The sequence below is a fragment of the Ambystoma mexicanum genome, chromosome 4p (genome assembly GCF_040938575.1).
Source record: "Ambystoma mexicanum isolate Mex_15411 chromosome 4p, UKY_AmexF1_1, whole genome shotgun sequence".
Classification (NCBI taxonomy): domain Eukaryota; kingdom Metazoa; phylum Chordata; class Amphibia; order Caudata; family Ambystomatidae; genus Ambystoma; species Ambystoma mexicanum.
Genome location: NC_090927.1, coordinates 1,169,522,566 through 1,169,543,593, shown reverse-complemented (window position 1 = coordinate 1,169,543,593; position 21,028 = coordinate 1,169,522,566).

Sequence of the window (21,028 nt, the reverse complement as noted above, 5' to 3'; positions counted from 1 at the left end):
CGTATCAGCAGGGTTGTCCGTGATGTGGTCCACCCCACTCAAACCCTGAGAGTCTTTCAATTCCCCTTCCACCTCACCTGATGAAGACGAGAAGTCCGACTTCCTTCCACGAGGTCGACGAGTAAAAGTCCTCCTCTCCTTGTGTAGATAAAGTCTGCCTCGGGAGGAAGCCACCGTGACCCTTTGGGAATGAATTCGCGGGGACCCCCCCCCCCGCGACAGACAAGTGCGGCAAGGGGAAAAGCCTTACGGCACAAAAACCCCTTTGGAGTGTAGGTATCTGATGATGCGGAACGAGAGGAAGATCCAAAGCCAGCTGGAATACGGGAGACCGGCATAACTGACGGTAGGGTGTAGCAATAAGTGTAGAGCACGGCCCTGAATGTGAATGGGGGGGGCCAGAGAGTGAAACTAAACAAGTAAGGCAGGAGGAAAAGAAGGGAGGAGAGCAAACAAGTGCCCGAGTACAAAGAAGGAGCACCGGTAAGAAAGAGAGAGAGAGAGGACAACAGGAGGAAAATAGGACAGGAGCGGAACTCTGCTAAGCCAGAGTACAGTGGAGCGCTAGCAACGAAGAAGAATTCAGAAGTTGCAACGCGCCGAACCGCCGAGCGTGAACAGAGAAGTACTCTCAGCGGTGGCCATGTTGAAAAGGACTAGAACGTAAACCGCGCTAGTGAGCACAACGTGGCGGCACGGTCTGACGACCGCCATGTTTCCACCTCTTCCATATATGCCAGGAACCTGCAGTTGTGACAACAGACCCCAATGGTCTTGTATATACAATATATCGATAGTGTTGTGTTGGTTTACTGAGTGTTACTGTGATTCTTTTGCTATGGTCTATGTTACCAAGGCATTGTAATAAATGTGTCTATATTTTTGATATAACACCTGTCTGGAGTAATTTGCAAGTATCCTTTCTTGGTGTGCTCATTGAGGTCCTTCAGTCACCCTCACCCCTCCTGAGACTTAGTCTTGACCGCCTCCCATTGCTACCCTGATTGGTCTGGCCTGTCCAGAGGTTACCCTGTTCCAAAAAACTAGGCTGGCCTTCTGAACCTCTGCTCCTCCAGGTCAGAGTTTAGAAATCCATCTTAACAGTCAGGCTCGGACCTTTCAACCAAGAAGTACCTGATTCAATGTAGATATCCCTCAGCTGGGCTGGACCTTATAATCTCAGCACTTGCAGGGGCTCCCTTCCCCAAGCTTCATTCAAATTCTTTTAGGGGTTCTCTTCTGCAAATTTAGTTCATGCTTCCATTCTCCCTCAGTCAGACTCAGATCGTTCACTGATGTCGAAGACTTTAGAATGTGCGAGGCTTTTACCATAGACCTCTGCTGGATCACGCTGCTACTCTGTATAAATGGTTTCACAGTTATCAGTAACTTAAAAGTTTATTACTGGTTTGCTTTCTTTCACGTCTCATCAGCATGTGCACATCCTTCAATTGTGAGATACACTGTTGTGCTTCAATTTTTCCTTGACACAAACTGGCATTTCATGCGTTTCGGTAACTGACCATTTCTGTGCATTCCTTTCTTGTCTCTGCAGCTTTGATTAATGAGTCAAGGTTGATCCTACAGGCATAGCCTCACCTCTGCAACTCTGTCTTTCACCCGGGAGGATAGCTGGCATCCTTGAAACACAATGCAGGCTTCTCCTTTTCTGGAATTTTGCTTTCTCCTTGTCTTCTTCACGGTTTCCTAGAGGCAACGACCTCCTGCAGGGATCTTCAGGGTTCTGGTCCCTCGATCAGTCATCCTGCTCCAGTGGGGTCACCTACGCCCCATAAGATCGGATCTTTCTTGTGTCTCTCCTTGCTCTCAGTGTGTCTCTATATTCCGCCTTTTATCCGTGTGGGGGAGCTAATGGGTCTCACATGCATGTGATTAAGGTCAAGTGCCTGATTTCACCTGACCTGATTAACGGAATATGTCCAATGAGATGGGTAAGTGTTAGCCTCTTTACTCTCAGTCTCTCTCTTCCTCGGCCCAGTGTTTGTGTTGAAAGGGGGGGTTGGGGCATTGGAGAATCCTATAAAATAGAATGAGGTATGGGCACGGGAAAGGGGCTCCACATCTCACCATTGGTTGCCTCACCCCCACTCCCCGAAGATCCCCCACCCAATTGATCCTTCACAGTGGTCCACCCTCAGGGTCTGGATCCAAGGGTGATGGCCGTGCCCTGGCCATCTGAGAGAGAGATCCCGGGGACTAGACCGAGAGACGACCTTTGGTTTCTCACAAGGGGGATTTCATTGAAACGGAACCCCTTCTGGGAATAACCCAAATTACTGCTGCAAACATCAGGTCAAAAACATGTGCTATAAGTGAATTCTAGACTGCCCAATGAAATAAAGATACTCCAGATGCAGATTTGATCACTGCACAGAAAGAGGACCCGATTATTAGAATATTCTATCGACACATTGATTACCCCTGGAGTTTCCCCGTAACAGAATTCGATTATGCTGGGAAAGAGTATCAATGGGTGTTGGTGAAGTTTTTCAAGATGGTGTGTTGGTACAGGGAGCCTTATCTGAATGTGGCCAGTCGGTGGTACCACCCTCATTCCGAAGCCTAATATTGAACATGCCCATGATGTCATAGGGGTTTTCATATGACATTAGAAATCTTGCGTGAGGTTTCCTTCTGTCCATCCATGCGCCAGCACCTCAGCATTTATCTAAAGGGGTGTCTTGCGTGTGCTCAATTTCAACCTAGTTCACTCACACACAGAACTCCCCAACAAAAAAGGGAAATGACACTGTCTTGGTCTGATTTGCATGTCGATTTAATTGGGCCAGTGGTTCGCTCCTCTAGAAGAAACAAATACATGTTGACTGTAACATGCTTGTTCACAAAATGTGTAGAATGTCATACAGGCATGAATTCTAAGGCATAGACAGCTGCCGCACTAAGGATCAATCATATATTCTCATGTATCTGACTCCAGTAAAGGAGTGAGTCGGATTGAGTAAGTCATTTTACCAGTGGGGTGACAGCGAAGATGTGGGAGATCATAGGGGTAAAAAGAAAACTCCACATTGCCTACCATCTAGTCTCGAGTGGGGGGTAGAGAGATAAAACAAGACAATTGTGAGCATTTTGAAGAAGTTTGTGGCAGACTCTGGACTCAGCTCGGACAATTGATTACTGCTTGCCTAGGTGGCTATTAGGTCTACATCATCTTCTGCAACAAAAAATCTCCATTTCAGTTTATGACCGGATGAAAAATGGTGTTATCTCAGCATCTGCTCTACAGAGCTCAGGAACAGACACTGATAAATCTGTCTACTACTCATGAGTACATTGAACATTTAAGGAATCAGCATCAGCGTGCATGCGCCCCGTCCTCAAAACTAACAACATTTTTCCAACTGAAGTCAAACTCGAGAACGAGAAAAAACATCCTTGAGGTTACAGGAGAATTATCAGATGCAGAAATTCTAGGAGTCGGGGAATTCATGCCTGATCACCAGGCAAACAATATATTCCATACTCGAATCAGAAGTAGGGACTCAAGCCTCGTCCCGCCCAGTTGGAAACCAGCGTCAAGAGCCTGATACTTCCTTGAAACCTCGACTAGGGGGCATCTAGAATCAAAAACAGCAGACAGAACCCCTGCACTACATACAGGCTCTATCGGTTCATAGGCCATTAAAAATCCAGCTGGCCACTATTCAAGCGTTCAAAAAGTTATGACCCCGAGGTCAGTCCAAACCCTGGGGTAAACAACCCAAAGTCCTGGTTCTAAGGATCAGTCAGCTCAAACCTTAAACAAGGTCTTGGTTTCATCGGAGGGTGAGGGCCCAGATTTGGACCAGATAGCCCGTAGAGAGACCTTAACTACCCTACCATGAGGTCGATCATCAGACTCTGCTCGCTCAAGGAACTCATTGAACACATCAACTTCCTCTGAGTCCGCACCAGAACCAGCAACAAGAGGACAGAGGGAGGAGAACACCAGAACATCTGCGACTCACCAGCGACTCCAATCTGTAAAGCCTGACCCGTTGCATTGGCTCCATTTACCAGGTTATACGAGTCACTGAACGACACCTTGAAGGACCACACCACTATGCTGGCAATGATCCATACCAAATTGACATTTGTAGAAGGCTTCGTAACATGCTCGAAAAATTGGAATGCAGAGGTAGAAAACCCAAATCTGACACCACGTGGCCAGTGCCATTGGTAGACCCTCTGGAAGGGTCAGCCATGGACAGGACTTTAGTGGCAGCTTTGTGGCCATCAGACATGTTGCATGAACCAGGGCACAGGGTCACATAACCTCAGTCTTAAAAAATGCCTTGGTGGGTAACTTCCCTACACCGACCATGGTGGAAGAGGAACCCCTTAACCCCAACCTGACCATTGAATCTACCGGAAAGGGCAAAAACTGTGTGGTAGTAAAAGCACAATATTTGGGATATTTGAGCCAAAAGAAGAAGAAGACCAAAGCCACCCAACAGACCCTCTTCAAGCAACCATCAAAACCGCGTCTCTGTCACCAAAGTCAGAGAGTTCAAAGAGATGCTCCGAGAACATTGGTGGAAGATGTTACCCAGGACCCTCAGGGTGAGGGCAGGTTAGATACTCCCCCCTCCTGGTATGGGGCCAGCCCCTGTTGGTTGCTGGAACTACAGCCATTACCTTGGCCTCGGACCCAAAGGATGAAGTTCTCGAGTTGTCAGAAAACGATTTTATGAACTTGTCCGTTTACTCATTGGATGAAGGGTGGGTCAAATCAGAACCATCGATCCCCCTGCAGAAACTCTGGTCTATCCCACCAAACATCCTCTTCCATCATAAAGGTAAACATTGACGCAGCACCCAGCCCCCTACAATTGCTCACCTTGGAGGACAAAAGGAAGAAAACCTCCCTGAATTATGAGTATGCCAGCCCGCAGGCAGAGAACAATAACCAGAGACATAGACTAGTCACTGCAGATGGCCTAACTGAGGCAAGAGACAACCATTTAAAGCCCATTATCATGTCCATGAACAAACTGGGTTCAAACTTGCAGCAGTCCAACTGGGCCAACATGCGGAAACAGAGTTGTTTTGCAGGGGGTCGACTGCGCAACTTCGCAAACGGTCTTCCCGTGACCACACCAGCCAACTCAGAAGGGAAGACCAAGGGGGAGGGCTCACTCCCTCAGTGAAATTGGAAATAATTGTAGACCATAATGACGCCTTAATTTTGAATAGAACAAGTGTGATGGGCCTACTGTGCTGCATTCTGAACCTCCAACAAGTCCTAGCCTCTGACTTGAAAATCATTGAATTCACTGACGAGATACAAACTGATAGTGTCTTCCTTCACATCCCCTCCCCAGAAGTTAAGGGCATGCTACCAGACGCAGCAGAATGTTTTCTAATGCTGGGATTTGACATCACCAGGGCAAAAGACAACGCGAGGGAAGACCCCACATCGAAGAGAAACATTGACTGTCAAAACAGGAAGAACAGGACTGTAGCTTGCAGGGATTCCCCGCAAAGGTCCAACACACGGGGTTGGCCAGATTAAAAGACAAGATGAAGCAAAACAACTTTGCAAACGTGAACCTCACTTAGACATGCCTGTTGGACAAGCTCTACTTAAAGGGCCAGACTACCACTGGGAAAAATCTAGGCATTGAGACGATCTGGATGAAGAGCTGACACACTTAACCATTACCACCCAGGCTAAAAGCACCCTTGAGTCCAAAAGATGGGTTTTGTCTCAGACAAGAAACAAGACACATCCCCTGGATGGCATTTCATGGTCAAGGCTATCAAGGGCCTTGGCACCTAAGTTGCCCTCATAGCTGCCAGGAGGGCCCACCCGTAGGCAGCTAAAGTTGGCCTCATGGAATGCGAGAGGTTTCAAACACCTCACAGTAAAGAGTGATGCAAACATGGGAGAATATGACCTATCATGCTTACAAGAGATTTGGCTGTGTCAAAAACCATACTTGGACAGATTTTAAGTATTTCTGAGCCCTGCAGCGAGGGGTGCAAAGGGAAGACTGTCATCATGACTCCTGACTGGAATCAAATCAGGAGGTGTCTTGAAACAGGCCAAACAGGTATTTGCAAACCTTTTTCCACAAGAATTTATCATTAAATGGTCAACCGTAAAGGGCACGAAAACTACACCTATGACATTGAGATTGGCAATTATAAATGTATACTGGAATCCAGCGGCCATCTCTAATAAAGCTTACCTGGATCTGGTGGATTCCTCATTGATGATATATACATTGAACAAGAAGCCTTAAGTATCATCTTGTGCGGAGACCTAAATGCAACTTGCATAACAAAGTCGGAAACCTCTCCAGCCACAAGAGGCAAGATACAGAATGATACAAGATACAGAATGCCCTACTGGCAGAGAAAGGCATATTCCCAGACAAATGACTTGGGCAAACAAGGGAAAGAAGGCAGCCCTGGACTACATCTTCATCTCTGGAACCTGCCTCCTGGTTGTACAATCATTTAGAGTTGTCAGACGTCTGACAGTGACCATGATTTGCTAGAAATGGCATGGAAAACAGAAGCGCAAGATCCGGGCCTTACATGGCCTCAACCGGTAGAAGATTGCAACTGAAGAAAAAGATTGAGGATACCAAAAAGGCAATTGAGCACCTCACAAACAAATTCCTTGACCTACCATTAGAGATCGAAGCAATGGACACAATCATGACAGTGGACTATCCTCCTTTATTGACATGCTTTTCTACCTCGAATCGAGAGGGGTCCAAAAACAAGTCATCATTAACACACTCCTTTGATGCAAAGGTCACGGCAGAAAGGCAGATAATGAGAAGGAAACAACACAGCGCACAGCAAGCAAAGAAACCAGAAGACGCCCTTGTAGCAAAAACAGACGTAAGGGCTTAAAAAAGATGGCTCTGTGATTATAGGCATATACTTTATCAACAGAACTCTGAGTCAATGTTAAAAATAGTATGTGGAAGAGAAGCAAGAGACTTTTGGGCACTCGTAAACTTGTCGGTAGGGAATGCACAACCCCCACAAATAGACAATGTGTCGGAAGAAGTCTGGATTTCGCACTTCAGTAAATTGTACAAAGAAACACAAAATCCAACCCTCGCTGTCACTCCTGAGATGACATCCTATTGGGACATTCCATATGACAGAGATCATAATGACTAAGATAAAGAGCTTGTCAGCTTCTCGTGCCCCGGGCCCAGACGGCCTGAGCAACGCCACACTGAAAGAACATCCAGAGGCCTGGGCAAGGTTTATCACCCTCCGATTTGACCGTGTAGTTGAAACTCAGATGATACCGGATTCCAGGAAGAAGGCAATCGTGGTCCAGATTTTTAAGAAGGGCAATAGGTAAAATTCTGGCACTATTGCCCAATTGCCGTTCTTGATGTGATCAGTAAAAATGTTGGTGCCCTATTCCTAGGCAAACTAGTAACCTGGTTGAAGTTCCACAGCTGTAACAACCTACTTCAATGGTGGTTCGGGGGATTGAAACAGGAGCCAATATTTTGATATAAAGTACCTTGAAAGCCAAGGCCTGGGAAGGCAACACAAAGATATGCTTGGCCTTCGTGGACTTGGTCCAGGCTTTCGACCAGGTGGGTCGGACCCATTTGTGGGACAAATAATTGGAAAAAAGGAAATGCCCTGAGTCCACCCTCGCCCCTTTGAAGGTTCTTCACATGAACACCTCAATAAGAACTATATTAAACCACTCAGGTCTATTATCCTCCAAAATACAACCCAGTAGGTCGTTAAAACAGGGATGCCCACTGGCTCTGGAACTCTTTAATTTTTTTCTGGCTGACATCTGTGTTACTCTAGACATGGCAAGATCCTGTCCCCCAAGTTTTGGGGGGTCCCATCTGAGCAGACATTATACGCCAACGACCTTGTGTTAATAGAGCAGACCCCGGTGGGTCTCCAGCGGCAGCTCGACCTCCTAAGAAGATACAATGTCGAGAACAAACTGCAGATCAACATGGAAAAAACTAAAATCCTTGTCTTTGAAAAAAACAGGAAAAAAAACATCACGAAAACCATGCTTATGCATGGCACCTGCAGCAAACAAGGATCAAACAGGTGGGAGCATTTAAATGCTTAGGAACTTAGGTGAACAACAGTCCCTCAGAGGCTACGATGTTGCACTCCTTGTACAGCAAAGCAAAAGCATTGGCGACCCAAGCTTGTAAAATAAACACAAAGTATGGGTGTTTTTCAATGAAAACAGTTGTGGATTTTTATAGAATGAAGGTCGTCCCCAGCCTCACCTATGGTTTAGAGGAAATTCACAAAATACCGGTAAAAACATGGCCCCAATTAGAAGGCCTCTTTTGGAAGAATGTGTTGAGAGTGCCTAACTCCCCACCAATGCACATCTTGCGAAGAGAATTTGGCGTGTCCTCGTAACAGGCGTTCCTGGAGTGGAAAAGAATTGCCCTGTATGGCAAATGTGTAGAAACAGATTGTCCAGAAATCTTTGAGGTCCTCAAAAAACAAATGACCCAAGGTCTCAATCGAACTTTAAAAAATTGGATGAATGCCAATGACGAAAAAGTTAAGAAACTAGGATGCACTAGCAAGGATCTCCTATTAAACCGAGACAGTGTGAAAAAGAAGCTATACGATCAAGATTGGATTACTTTTCTGGACAAAGCTGCTACCTACAAACTGTATCATTAGTTAAGCCATGAGACAAGGAAGTTGAGCACTCTCCCAAAATACCTCAGGCAATTCCTGAACAAACAGTACAGAAAGAAATTTCTTCAGATTAGGTGAAACCTAGTTCTAACCAAGGAGATAATGGCCGTACATTCTCGTCCTGACGCAAAAGTTTCAAGCCAGTGTCAACTTTGGTCAGAGTTAGTCCAAGTAGAGACCTTAAAATATCTATTGTTATTCTGTACAGGTCTTACACAAGTGAGAACAATTAATTTTGATTCCATGATCAAGTTCCTCACATCATTGACCCCAGAGGACTGATGGATCGCTCTGATAAATGGAGAGAAGGTGTCGAAGGTCATATCTTGTAGTGAACTTTCTGACCAATGTTCTAGAAAGGGACATCAGCATGGATATGCAGTGATTTGAAGTGGGTTTCCTAAGGCTGATGAACTTTGTAGGGAGGGTGTGATTGTACCTTGTAAAGTTTTTATGTTAAACAAACACAATACAAACAAAATTGAAAATTAAAGGAAGCTTCAATAATCCAACATGAGGAGGGGAATATTAATATCCATATATCATAGCATGTATTGGTAATTTAAAAAAATGTTGCCATGTATGGACTTTTTGTGTACAACTGGACATGGAAAAAAATGTGAATCTCAAAGGGGCATTGCAAGATTTCCATTCTGGACTCCTGAACTAATCCTTAGAGAATGTTTGGAAAATTAGGGGTGGGGAGACATGTAAATGTCCCATCCTGGTTGTGAGATTGTAAATTAGTACTGCCTAATGTTCATTTTCCATGGAAGCGGTTTAGAGAATACAAAGGTCTTGCACTATGAAAGTGTGAACAGCTGCCTAAAAAAATCACTAAAGGAGATTTGATGAAAAACCATCTGGGTGGAGATATTGGGAGAGGGCTGGAGATTCCCATTCCTGGGAAGACCAGAAAATAGAGGCTGTGATACTTTACTGGAGCCAAGGAGTGATGATTGCTATTAGATCCCATTGACTGAAGTGTTGGCCAGAATCCTGTTTTTCTCCAAAAGCAAAGCTATGCCCAGTCTCCATGAGTGCCAAGCCCAGAGATTTCCAAAAGTAAGTAGATTGTTCCACAACATGTCAGCATGGGGATCTATTTAATCGACCAATTCCATTGAATTTGTGAGTTCCCTTCATTTAGTGGGTGGGAGGGAAATTGTGTAGACCCTTAGCATATTTGACTCTATATTAACTTAATTAACTCGCAAATAGATTGACGCAGGGAGGAGCCTGGACGAATTTGAAGCTTTTACCCTCTCTCTTAGTGGTAATAATGTTATAGCCGCCTAAAGTAATTGGAGTGTCCTTGCCACAAAATGAAATTGATAATTGTCACTATCCCCAAGATGTGTTTTTAAGCAAAAGGTAGACTTATCCTTGTTATAAAAACAAATATCCTAAACTGTGCCCACCACCTAAACCTGGCCTTTAAACAGAGGGGTGCTGCATGTATCTGTTGCCTGGGTTCTGGGTGCTGGGGGGAGAAGTGAAATGCAACAAAGTGTAATTCTTCATTGAACAGTATACATTCTCTCCTGAGAGTGGGTAAGTAACCCTCACAGCAGAAAAATGTTGGTAGCAATTTTGGGTGAAAAGGAAACAGGGTTCTATTTGCCACATGTATTTTCTACAAATCTGTCATTTCAAACTGATAACATTTTGAGTGTGCAGGGAACTCCATGTATCAAGCCTTGAAGGTGAAATAGTTTTCATACAAAGAAAATTGTGCCTGTGTTTCAACACAAAACTCTCAGCAAGAAAGGGTGAAGAGTATGTTCTAGTATCATGCCCTAATATTATTACTGAAATTCACCCTACAATGGGGTTCAGGGGAAAAGAGCTTTGACCCGTTTATTTAGCTTGTGTTTCATGTTGGTGAGACAAATGTAAAATGCTGAAAAAGTGAGTTTAAAAGTAACATCCTACCAAAAAGTGTGTTTTGTCATTGAAGCTGTGTTTTCTACCACAGACAAAGTAGCATGTGTCATTTTAGTGCAATTTTCGTTGAAAGGATCATTTAAATGAACATATTTTCTTCCTATACCCCGGCCTAGTTATTGGCTCACTGTTGGCACAGGAGGGAGATTTATGTGGCTCTATATGAGTCGTCAATAGGGCTAGCGCTAAATATATGTAAGCAAATTGTTTTTGGACTCCTTGATTGGGGGACACCCCTGGTTAAGGGTGGTCTCTCAATATAGCGCTACAATGCGGGTGACGGTCGGAGTTGTTGGACTGCTGGTGGCATGCTGGCACTTCTACCAGATTATGAGGGAAACGTTATTCAGTGGAGGAGAAGGGAAACCTTAACCACCGGACGGCACCATTGTCAGTTACTGGAACCATATTCAGCATGCCGACAATCTGCGCGCTCACAGCTCCACACACACTTAACTACTCAGACCACTTTAAGCACATCAATGGCATGAAGGCTCACAGACTCAAAGTGCATATTTACTGAGTCCTCTTTGAGCATTTTGGGGGCTGCAGGAAACCAGTTCCACCTCATACCTTTTTCAGTCCAGGATAGTTGAGAGTACAGTTCATGAGCTGGCAAAGCCGCACCCAGAGACACTAGGGGCCACATCGTCTGTAGTCCCTTGAAAGTGGGGCAGCATTGAAACACAGGTGGCAGGGCATCTGGGCTGTGCAGTATCACCTTACTGGAGTGGCACCAGCCACTCTTCTCCACCGCCCGACCCCCTGGCAGGGGTTGTTGGACTGACACTTGTGGCAGGGTGTCTGGGCTACACTTCCCCAGGCAGGAGTATCACATTACTGGAGTGGCACCAGCTGTTCTTCTCCCCCGCAGGCAGGGCATGTGGACATGACACTGTAACAATATGTTTGGAGACCACACTTAACATGGGGAGTTCCTTCTCCCCAATCTTCCCCCACCAATCAAGATGACACACAGTGCATTGATCATTTTTGTCCAGCTAGCCCTATCTATGACTCATAAAGAGCCACGCAGAAGCCTCTACTTTTGCCAACATTGAGCCAAGAACCAGCCTCGGGTACAGAACAATATATGTTTATTTAAATTATAGGTTCAAGGAATCTTTTCACTAAATGGCTACCCATGCTACCTTCTCTGTGGCACAAAACAAAGCTTCAATACCAAACACACTTTTTCCTTTTTTCCTCAGGTAAAAGGAACACAGGCCACATAAAGAGAATTGAAACCTTCTTCCTTGAGTGGGGACAGTTAGGCATTTTGTTTTTGGACACCCCTTTTCTTTAGAGAAGTCTGAGGTGACAGGAAATATAGATGTACCCAATGACTTTAAATTACTATAACTTAACTTCCTGCTAGGAAAGAGGGCAGAGGTATTGTTCTCCCCTGAATTCCCCCTGTGTCAATCTGTATGGGAATTATTAAATGAATATTCATTAAAATATGCTATGGGTCTACACAGTTTGTCCCCCACCCACTATTAAGGGAAACTATTAAGTCAGGCACATCCCGCAAACACTTGGTTTCATTTGGATGAATCTACTTACATTGTATTTCTCTATTTTTGGTGCCCAGGAAAGTCAGCAGGGCTACTCCTTTGGCGAAGCAAGGGGGTCTGCTTAAGCACTTCAGTCAAAGATAGTCACCAGCATCCATCCCTCATTTGTGTCTCCTTAATCATAGGGCAGAGTCAACGTTTAGGCTTTCCCAGTTGCTGTCTCTCAGGTAAAATAATCCTGCAGCAATCTCCAGTCCTTTCCATCTCAGGTAATGTCAGGCAGCTGTGTCAGTATTCACCCAGATGGATTATAGGCAAGACTCCTTGAATACTATTAAGCAGCTCTCCCCGTCACCATAGAGCCTGGGCTTTTTACCCTGTAAGCCACACCTCCAAATATTAAAATTAAAAGGTGCAAGTTCATTTGCTCTGACTTTTCATTGGAGGTGTATCCCCTTCTCATCCCCCAAGGTCCAACCCCTCTCTGCCGATAGGCCCTTAGAGTTCTATGATTGAAATGATGTGAAGAATAGATTCACCCACCTACACGACATTTTTTTATGGATGTAATGTTTCTCTGAAAAAGTTCTGACAACTTTCTTCATTTTACACATAAACCTAATAACATAGATATTTTTACACTCCTCTACTCGTGGCATACTTAAGAAAATGATTCCCATTTTGGCAGGTTTTAACATCCGTGTACTGTGGTTTTACACCCTTTAAGAAAACAGTATAATAGTTATGAATGTGGGATTTTGTACCCTGATATCTAATTTAGTGAACAGTTATGATAGTCCATTTAAACTAATGGAAATGTTCAAACAGATATGCAAATCCTCACCTCACTTCCATTGCACCATGTAGGGTTCATTTCTCTTGAAGCATGTGACCAGCTCTCTAGAGTTAATACATAATGATTCCTGTGAAGTCAAAATGGCTGAGTTAATGGATGCTGAAGTGATTTTATCTCTCAAGTCAGATGGGTGTCTCACGTTCTGTGACACTCTTAATGGCAGGCCATCCCCCAGTCAGGTCAGGGATGGTCCACACAATTTCTTGAATTTGAAGTATTTTACAAAGTTGATTCCACTTAATAGCAGCCTCTCTGTTTATCCAGCACCAATAAATTCCTTTTATGCAGGAGCCAATCTCTTCTGCTTGGGCCTGGGAGGTACAAAGCAATTGTCTTTGCAGATGTGGGGCCTAAGCAAAGCCGGGCATGGTGAAAGGTAGCTTTGCCTCCCATTAGAAATGTCATTTTGGCTAAACACAGAGGGCCTCATTACAACGTAGGCGGCCGCAGAATGAATGGTGCCAGTAAGTGACTGGCACCGTTCATTCCGGGCCTCCACATTAGGAGGTCTGCAGTGGGTCCCGCTCTGGACGCCTGGCCAGAACAGACATGCAGAGCGAGACCCGCTAGCAGACCAGGATGCTAACAACGGGGCCCGTTATTAACAGGCCCGTTGTTAGCATCCTCCCCATTCCCATTGAGCCCTATGGGGGCTCAAATGGGATTGGGGATGTACTGGGTCCGGGTCCTGCAAAAGTGAATTACCGGGTCCTCCTAGGTTGGAATGGCCGGGTAAGTCCCCCTTTGCGGGACCCGGACCCGGTTTGGGGGGTAGCCATGCGGCTAAAAACGGCATGGCTACCTCCAAACTCGTGATGAGTCCCAGAGTCTTTCTCTCCGTGCTCAAAGCTACAATTTAAATATGGGGCCTCATTACAAGTTTGCTAGTCCGGGAACTACAGTACCGGTAAACTTGCCAGTACCGTAGTTCTTGGACCGGCAAACTACAAGTTGTGCTTGCGGGTACCTTTCTGCCTGCCAGGTCTGCTCTGGCGGGCAGAGCGGCATCTGCAAACACATTATGTCGGATGCACCGGCAACATTCTGAATGGTGCCGGTGCATCCGAACTCCCCATTCCAATTGAGCCTATGGGCCTCAAATGGGTATGGGGAGAATTTTTTTCTGGCACACGTAAATGTGCAAATTCCTGGTCCAGCCGGGCCGGAATGCCCTGGTAAATGCCTATTCGCGGGTGCTGGAAATCTTTGGAAGTTTGACGCCAGCCTGCCAGTTTTACCGGCAAGGCTATCGCCAAACTTGAAATGAGGCCCATGGTATTTAATTGTTCACAAGGCCTTTTAACAGTTTTCATATACTTTCATAGAACCACCCATGTTTATCTCCCAGATGATAAACCCACATTGGGGCTCATTATGACCTAGGCGTTAGCCATGGCGCTATTAGCATCATGGTTGACGCCGGTATTTTACCGATTGCGCCATGGTGGTTGGCGGAATTACCGCCCCATTCCAAGGTTGGCGGGGCGGTAATTTCCCATTCACCATTGGCCCTTCCCCATTCCCATTTTTGCCCCCATAGGGCTCAATTGGAATGGGGAAGGCAGTAATTACACTACCGCAAATTGCAGTACCGTAATTACCTCGAAAGTCCCTTTGCGGGTTCCTTCCTTAACGGCTGGTTAAACCAGCCGTTAAGGTGGGGACCCGCAAAGGGACCCCGTAATTAGGCGCTAACGGTAAGGGGTTAATGGCACCGCCACCTTTTACGGCACCGCTAACCCCTTACCGCCTGGGTCGTAATGAGGCCCATTGTCTTGGCAAAACTGGCATTTTCACTCCAGGTATTCATTACACGCTGCTAAATTCAAACAGCTTCCCATTAAACATGATGTCAATTTCTGTACTGAAAAGTGGGCCTTAGTCACCTGAGTTAAAGATACTAGCATGGATTTGAATTTCGCATGAGAGGGCCAGTTTGTTTCCGGTTGCCCAGCATTTTAATGTGTGACAGTTTCAATGAAAAATTACACTTTTTGTCTCTCAACCAACAATGTGCCCTTTCCATTTCCAAATATTCTTTGTGTCAACTGCAGAAATACAAAATGTATGGATTTGCTAGGCACATTTAGTAGTATTGAAGTTTTAAGGCAGGCTTTTCATTTGCCAGTGTGCCTTTCCATTGGAACAATGTATTTCACATTAGAGGCCTAACCTAGCCTTTCAGGTCTTTTTCCTGGACTTAAAAGATCCCACAAGCCCCCCTCCCATAACCCCCTGCTCTTGTCCGTTGGTTCCCATTTGGGAAAGAGCAGGGAAGAATGGGATTTTTGTTCTCAGTTCTTTTGCCATGGAGCATGTCCTGCTCATTTTCCTTCCTTAGGGAGTGGGCACACTGTCCTCCATATTTTTGCTTTCTGGGGCATGGTCATGAAACCCCTCCCTCTTTTTTGTTTCCTTGTTTTTCTTCTTCTTCTCTCAGAGTCACTGGGGTCCTCCCCAGACTCCTGTACTCTTGTTCCCCAGGCTGGAAGGTAAGGAGATTAATGTTCTATGGATAGGAATAAAAAGAGAGGATCACTATTTTGTATAAAACATGTTTCCCAGAAAATAGGACATAGAATTTGAAAAAACAACATTACATAGAAATGGACATGGAATTTGCATATAAGAGACCTTTACATTTCAACTACCTTCTTAACATTCCCAATGAATATTTATTAAACTACTCACCGGTTATATATATATTTTAGTTTCCATCCAGGGTTTTCATTATTACCCCTCATTTTTCTGATGATCCCTCAACTCGAACTTAATTGGGCTGCTCAATCAGTCATAAAGCTTGTCTGGGATGACAGCTTTTGAAACTGATTGATATGGACCCATTTCTCTTCCTTCTGTTCTCCTTTTGGGATACTGATCATATAGGTAACAGGTGAGATTTTGTCCACAATTTCAAAGCTACCACACCAAGATGGACTACATTTCCGTTTCTTGGTCTGATTTCTCTGAAAATTGTACAGGTAAACCTTGTCACCTACCACATACTACTTCTTCGTGGTCTTTAGATCATACAGTTTGTTGGTCTATCAATATGCTGGTTCCTGTATGAATCATCATTATATTTATCCTAGACAGAGCCACTAGGTGCTTCATCCAAATCAGCTCATTGCATTCTCATACCATCAGCCAAGTGATCACCAGAAAAGTTTGACGAACCCTTGTAATTATACAAATGGGATTCTCTTGATCCGAATGCAAACGGTTCAGCAGAGGTGTGCCATCGCCACCCTGCAGGAGCCGATTGAGGACCGCTGAACCTGGCCAGCAGTTGTTTAACCTGAACCTGGCCAGCAGGAACGGCCACATGAAACTATTCCTGCTTAAACAATAACAAATTGTTCAGGCCACTTAGCATAGACTGCACAGTTTTAGGAGAAATATTCACCTGGCAGGGGGGAACAATTTAGGAAGATCAGTGGGGACAGCATCCATAATAGCCGCCGACCACTTCCCTTTGAACTACCAGCCTCCCCTCCAGTACATCCACAGATTTATCCATAATTTTATGCCGATCGTTAAGTTTTGTTCTAGAATTACGTTCAGAAATAGTCTGTGGTGGTGGAACAGAAATGGTGACCAACCCCGATCTTAAAGTATGTTGGGCCATACTTGCTTCAATCGGCTCAAAGGCACCCTACAGCCCGCAGCCACTGATTACAAAGATTATCTGCCCCACCGCATGGTCTATATGGATTTTATACTTAGCCTGAGAGAATCTTTGGTCTTCAGTGGGTTCAAAGGCACTCTAGGGCCCACAGTCACCAAATAAATAGGAAATAGGAGAGGAATGAATTGTTGCCACTGCTAGTAATAACCAGTGATCTAAAAGTTTCTCAATCTGCAATCTGTTGTTCATACATGGAACACATTGAGCGTGTGTCACTTTAACCCGACACCTAAACGATCAACTGAAAGGGTATTAAAAAGACACAGTGAAAACCCCACAGTCACCGAGTGCTGGAGAGAGGTCACCGTAAACAAAACAATCAAGTGACGAGAGTTTGTAAGTGATCATATTGCGGGTGTAGAAAAATCACATAGAACAGATGGATCCAGCTGACCAAATCTGAGCCGGAATTTGATAGATCCTGTAATATCTTTTGACAGAGGACAGGGACCAACTTTCCGTGCAAAGGCAGAGAGTGCAGCTGTTGGACCGTGCATCTCAGCTCTCCCTCCCAACGCACCCAAACACCTAGCCACACTCACCCGCTTCGCTTCCGGGGTGGTATATTAATGGAAAGCCTTAAAGGGTCAGTGTCCCATGCAAAAAACAGTGAAGAATAGCAGTCCTCTCAGATCCAAAGTCAGAGACAAAATGCAGTCAGGGAAACAAGGGGAGTGACAAATATTACTGGATGCTTTAACCAATGTCGCCCAATTTCTATTTCCAGATCCACAGTCCCTTCAATGGGAATATCAATGGGACATGGGCTCACCTAGAAAGACATGAGATTGCCCGCACTACACCATTCTGTGAGACCTGTAGGGCTGCTGTAAGAGAGTTTGTGCAGCCACTAAGAAGACTATTACAGTAGTCCAAACATGTGTTAATAAGGGCTGATGCCAGTGTGGCCAGATTCTCTGAAGAAAGAAAAGGGCGAATGTTACAAAGAAGCTTTGTAATCAGCCCACTTGCAGAACAAATGGATACCACATAATGTGACATGGATAGTGCAGTGTTCAGGACCACTCCTAGGGTCTTGACCCTCTCTGCCACCGGGATCAGCATACACAAGATTAAGAACTGTTTAAATTCTCCTGGCACAGATCTCAATCTGGCAGTTGGAGCTACGATTAAGAGCTCAGCTTTGCTGGTATTTAAGGCCAAGGAATTGACGACAATCCACAGATTAATGGCTTTATAGATGATATTCAACTTTGCTGCATCCTCAGACTATGAACCTGATAGTTTAATGACCAACTGCGCATCGTCTGCATAGTCGGCCACCTGGACACCCAGGCCAATCAGCAGAAGCAAAAATGGAATCAGGTAAACATTACACAGAATTGGAGCGATACAAGATCCCTGATGCACCCCGCAGGAAATGGGTGAGACTTCACCAACATTCACCCTGGAATTCCTGTGTCATAGGAAGGAAGAAATTCTGCTGGCCAAAGATTATAATCTGCAATTAGCAAAAAAGGTATATTTGTGATTGGACGATAATTGTCCAAAACTAAAAGGATCCAGCGGCTCCTTTTTCAGAAGGTGAGTAACCCATGCCCCCTTCAAAAAAAGGGGAAAACTACCCTCACCAAAAGAGCAGTTAACAAACTTAGTTACCCATGGACCAAGAATATCCTTGCATTTCATGAATCAACTGGAGGGACAAACATCACTCTGACATGAAGTTGGTTTCATCTCAGCGATTGTTTGAACAATGAATGCTTCAGCACAAGGAGTAAAGTCTAAGACGGGGGGCATTACCTCAGGGAGCTCTGTCTATTTAAGATCCCTTGCCATTACTTCCACAGAGTCTCTTATCCATTGAATGTTGGACTGGTGACTGGTAACCTTGTTTAAAAAAGCATTATGTATGGACTGACATCAGTCCTTATCTTTTACTGGTATTGACAGTTGTGGAGGTTTTTTCTTAAACTCCCGGAGAATGGAGAACAGTTCCTGTGAACTAGATTTTGCTTTCAGGATACTATGATTATAAACCTCTGACTTAGCTTTAACCAGCGCCTCCTTGTATTTTTTAACTAGGAGTTTATAATTGGCTAATGTTACAACGGAGGGATCTTTGCACCAACGCCATTCAGCTGTGCACTTTTCTCTCCTAATAACAAGGATGTCTTCACTAAACCACGATTTTTGTGCAGTCTCTGTTTTTATAAGATGGGTCTTCAACGGCAGCAATTGAAGAGACAGTTCACCTGGAGTCCTTTACCTGGAGACAGTTGTCAGAACCTGTTTAGGGAAGGATACCTCTTCAGTTTCAGTAGTATCTGCTCACAATGTTCGCGTCTAAGAATTTCTTGATCTTGGTCGGGCTCCATGCTTACCTTGTCCTACTAAGGTCTTTTGGGACCCATTTATCTTTGGCAGGGATCCCCGTTCCTCAACAAGAAGATTTGCTTACCTGAATTCTTCAAAAGCAGATTTTTCTTTTACTTCTCCTATTTACCCTGTTATCTTTGGGTTCTAACTTTCTGGTGGCAGAAGAGTCACTTTCAGGCTGAGAGGTTACCAGGGATTTTGTCCCGGTGATAAAGGAAGATTCTTCTTGGGCTTGGCATCTCCCCTACATGTGAGCCCCCTCCTCAGCATCCTGTGGCTTGTCAGATGTTTCCTCCTGTCATTTCCCTCAGGGCATCAGACCTGGGTGTTTTGGAATTCATGGAAGCAGGGTTAGGTTGAGGGTTTGACTGAGCCCTCAGCATGCACCCCACATCGTTGTTTAATTGCAGGACCTGTCACTCCAGCTTTGAGACATTTTCTGGGTGGTACGGAGGTCTCTGTTCATAACTCTGCTGCTCCAGAAAAGGTTAACTGTACCTTCTCCCAGAGTAGCTCTGTTACTGGAAATGGTCCCATCATTTTCCATCCTGATGCTCTCTTATCCCTCTTTCATTGATCTATTGTCCTGGAACCTGGGAGAAAGAGGAGGATTGATCAGGAAGTTCGGACTCTGAGGGTACCGGTTGAAGAAGTTCAGATTGGGAGCTGGAGTGTTAATTCTCTTCTGAGGGAAGTTTGGAGGGAAGGTTCCTGGGGAAGTATTTCCCTGGTTGCCCACCCTTGTGCTGGGGGAGTGTACACATACCCCAGGATTGGTTGTATACCCTTATAACTAACATTTACATAGGTTGAAGGTTCAGAGGGGTAATTATTTTGGACTTCTGCCAGATTACCATTCGATTGGGCTGGGGTAGGGGGTCCCCAATCTGCCATTCATTCTAATTGTTGGCAGGAGGAGGATTTTTAGCCCCCCCATCTCCAGGTCCAAAGAAGGGTTAGTTCTCACCTCCGCCACCTTCGCAGCAGGTGTGGAAGATGGCTTTGTGGTTTTGGGGGTATTTTTATTTTCTGTAGCTTCTGTACCTCATATATCCTGGTGGCTTGCTCAATTACCCAATCCAGTGTTCTGTGCTCATGAAAATCACACACAAATTGAGTAATTCTGTATTTGGGGAGAGCATGGAAATATGTGATTACAAACTCCCTACTATTTGTGTTCACCCACCTGGAAGTCTGTGCAAATGCACGTTTTAATTCCTGCACAAACTCCCTAGGTGCCTGATCTTCCCTACATTGCGAATTATATGCAACCTTATGGGCCGCTTGTGGTTTCCTATGTGTGGAAAATTATTTCAAAATGGCCACTGTACAGGTGAGCCATTTATAATGATCCTGGTCCTCCAGTCCTGCAAAGAAACTTCATTGGCAAATGCTATGCAAATTACCTAATTCCTGATCTCAAAGGATGACATCATTTTCTCATAAAAGTTCAAGTGCTGCCACACCCACTCTCTATTTCCATAAGATTGGGAATACCTCCCTGATGCATAGGATCTGGACTCCTCTCGCTGCGGACACCGCAAACTCTCAATGTCACATTTCCTGTTGTCACTTTTAGGCCCAGGATAAAACATAGTCACTTCACCCCTCCTTCTAGGTAGTCTGGGGAAATCCCCCATTGCCCTGAGATATGGATGTTTTTAGTATGATCTTCCTAGGCTGGTGCACTGGCTTTTCTCCTCCAGCATAGCGGGCTAAGTGGTCTTTTTGTGATCTCATCTTCTGGAAATATAACTCCCTGATATTCTCAGCATAGGAGTTTTCAGGGTCAGAAGTACTCATAGGATTCTTTTTAAACTCCCAAGACACACTGATCTGGCCCTCTTCCCTTTTGTGTGGTAGAGATGAATACCCATTAATGACAGACAAGGACTGGTCTTCTGGATCAGTTTGGCTAGGCCTGGGTAAGTCTAGCTGCCTCATGTTTCCCTGTTCTATATAGGTGGTATGCATGAG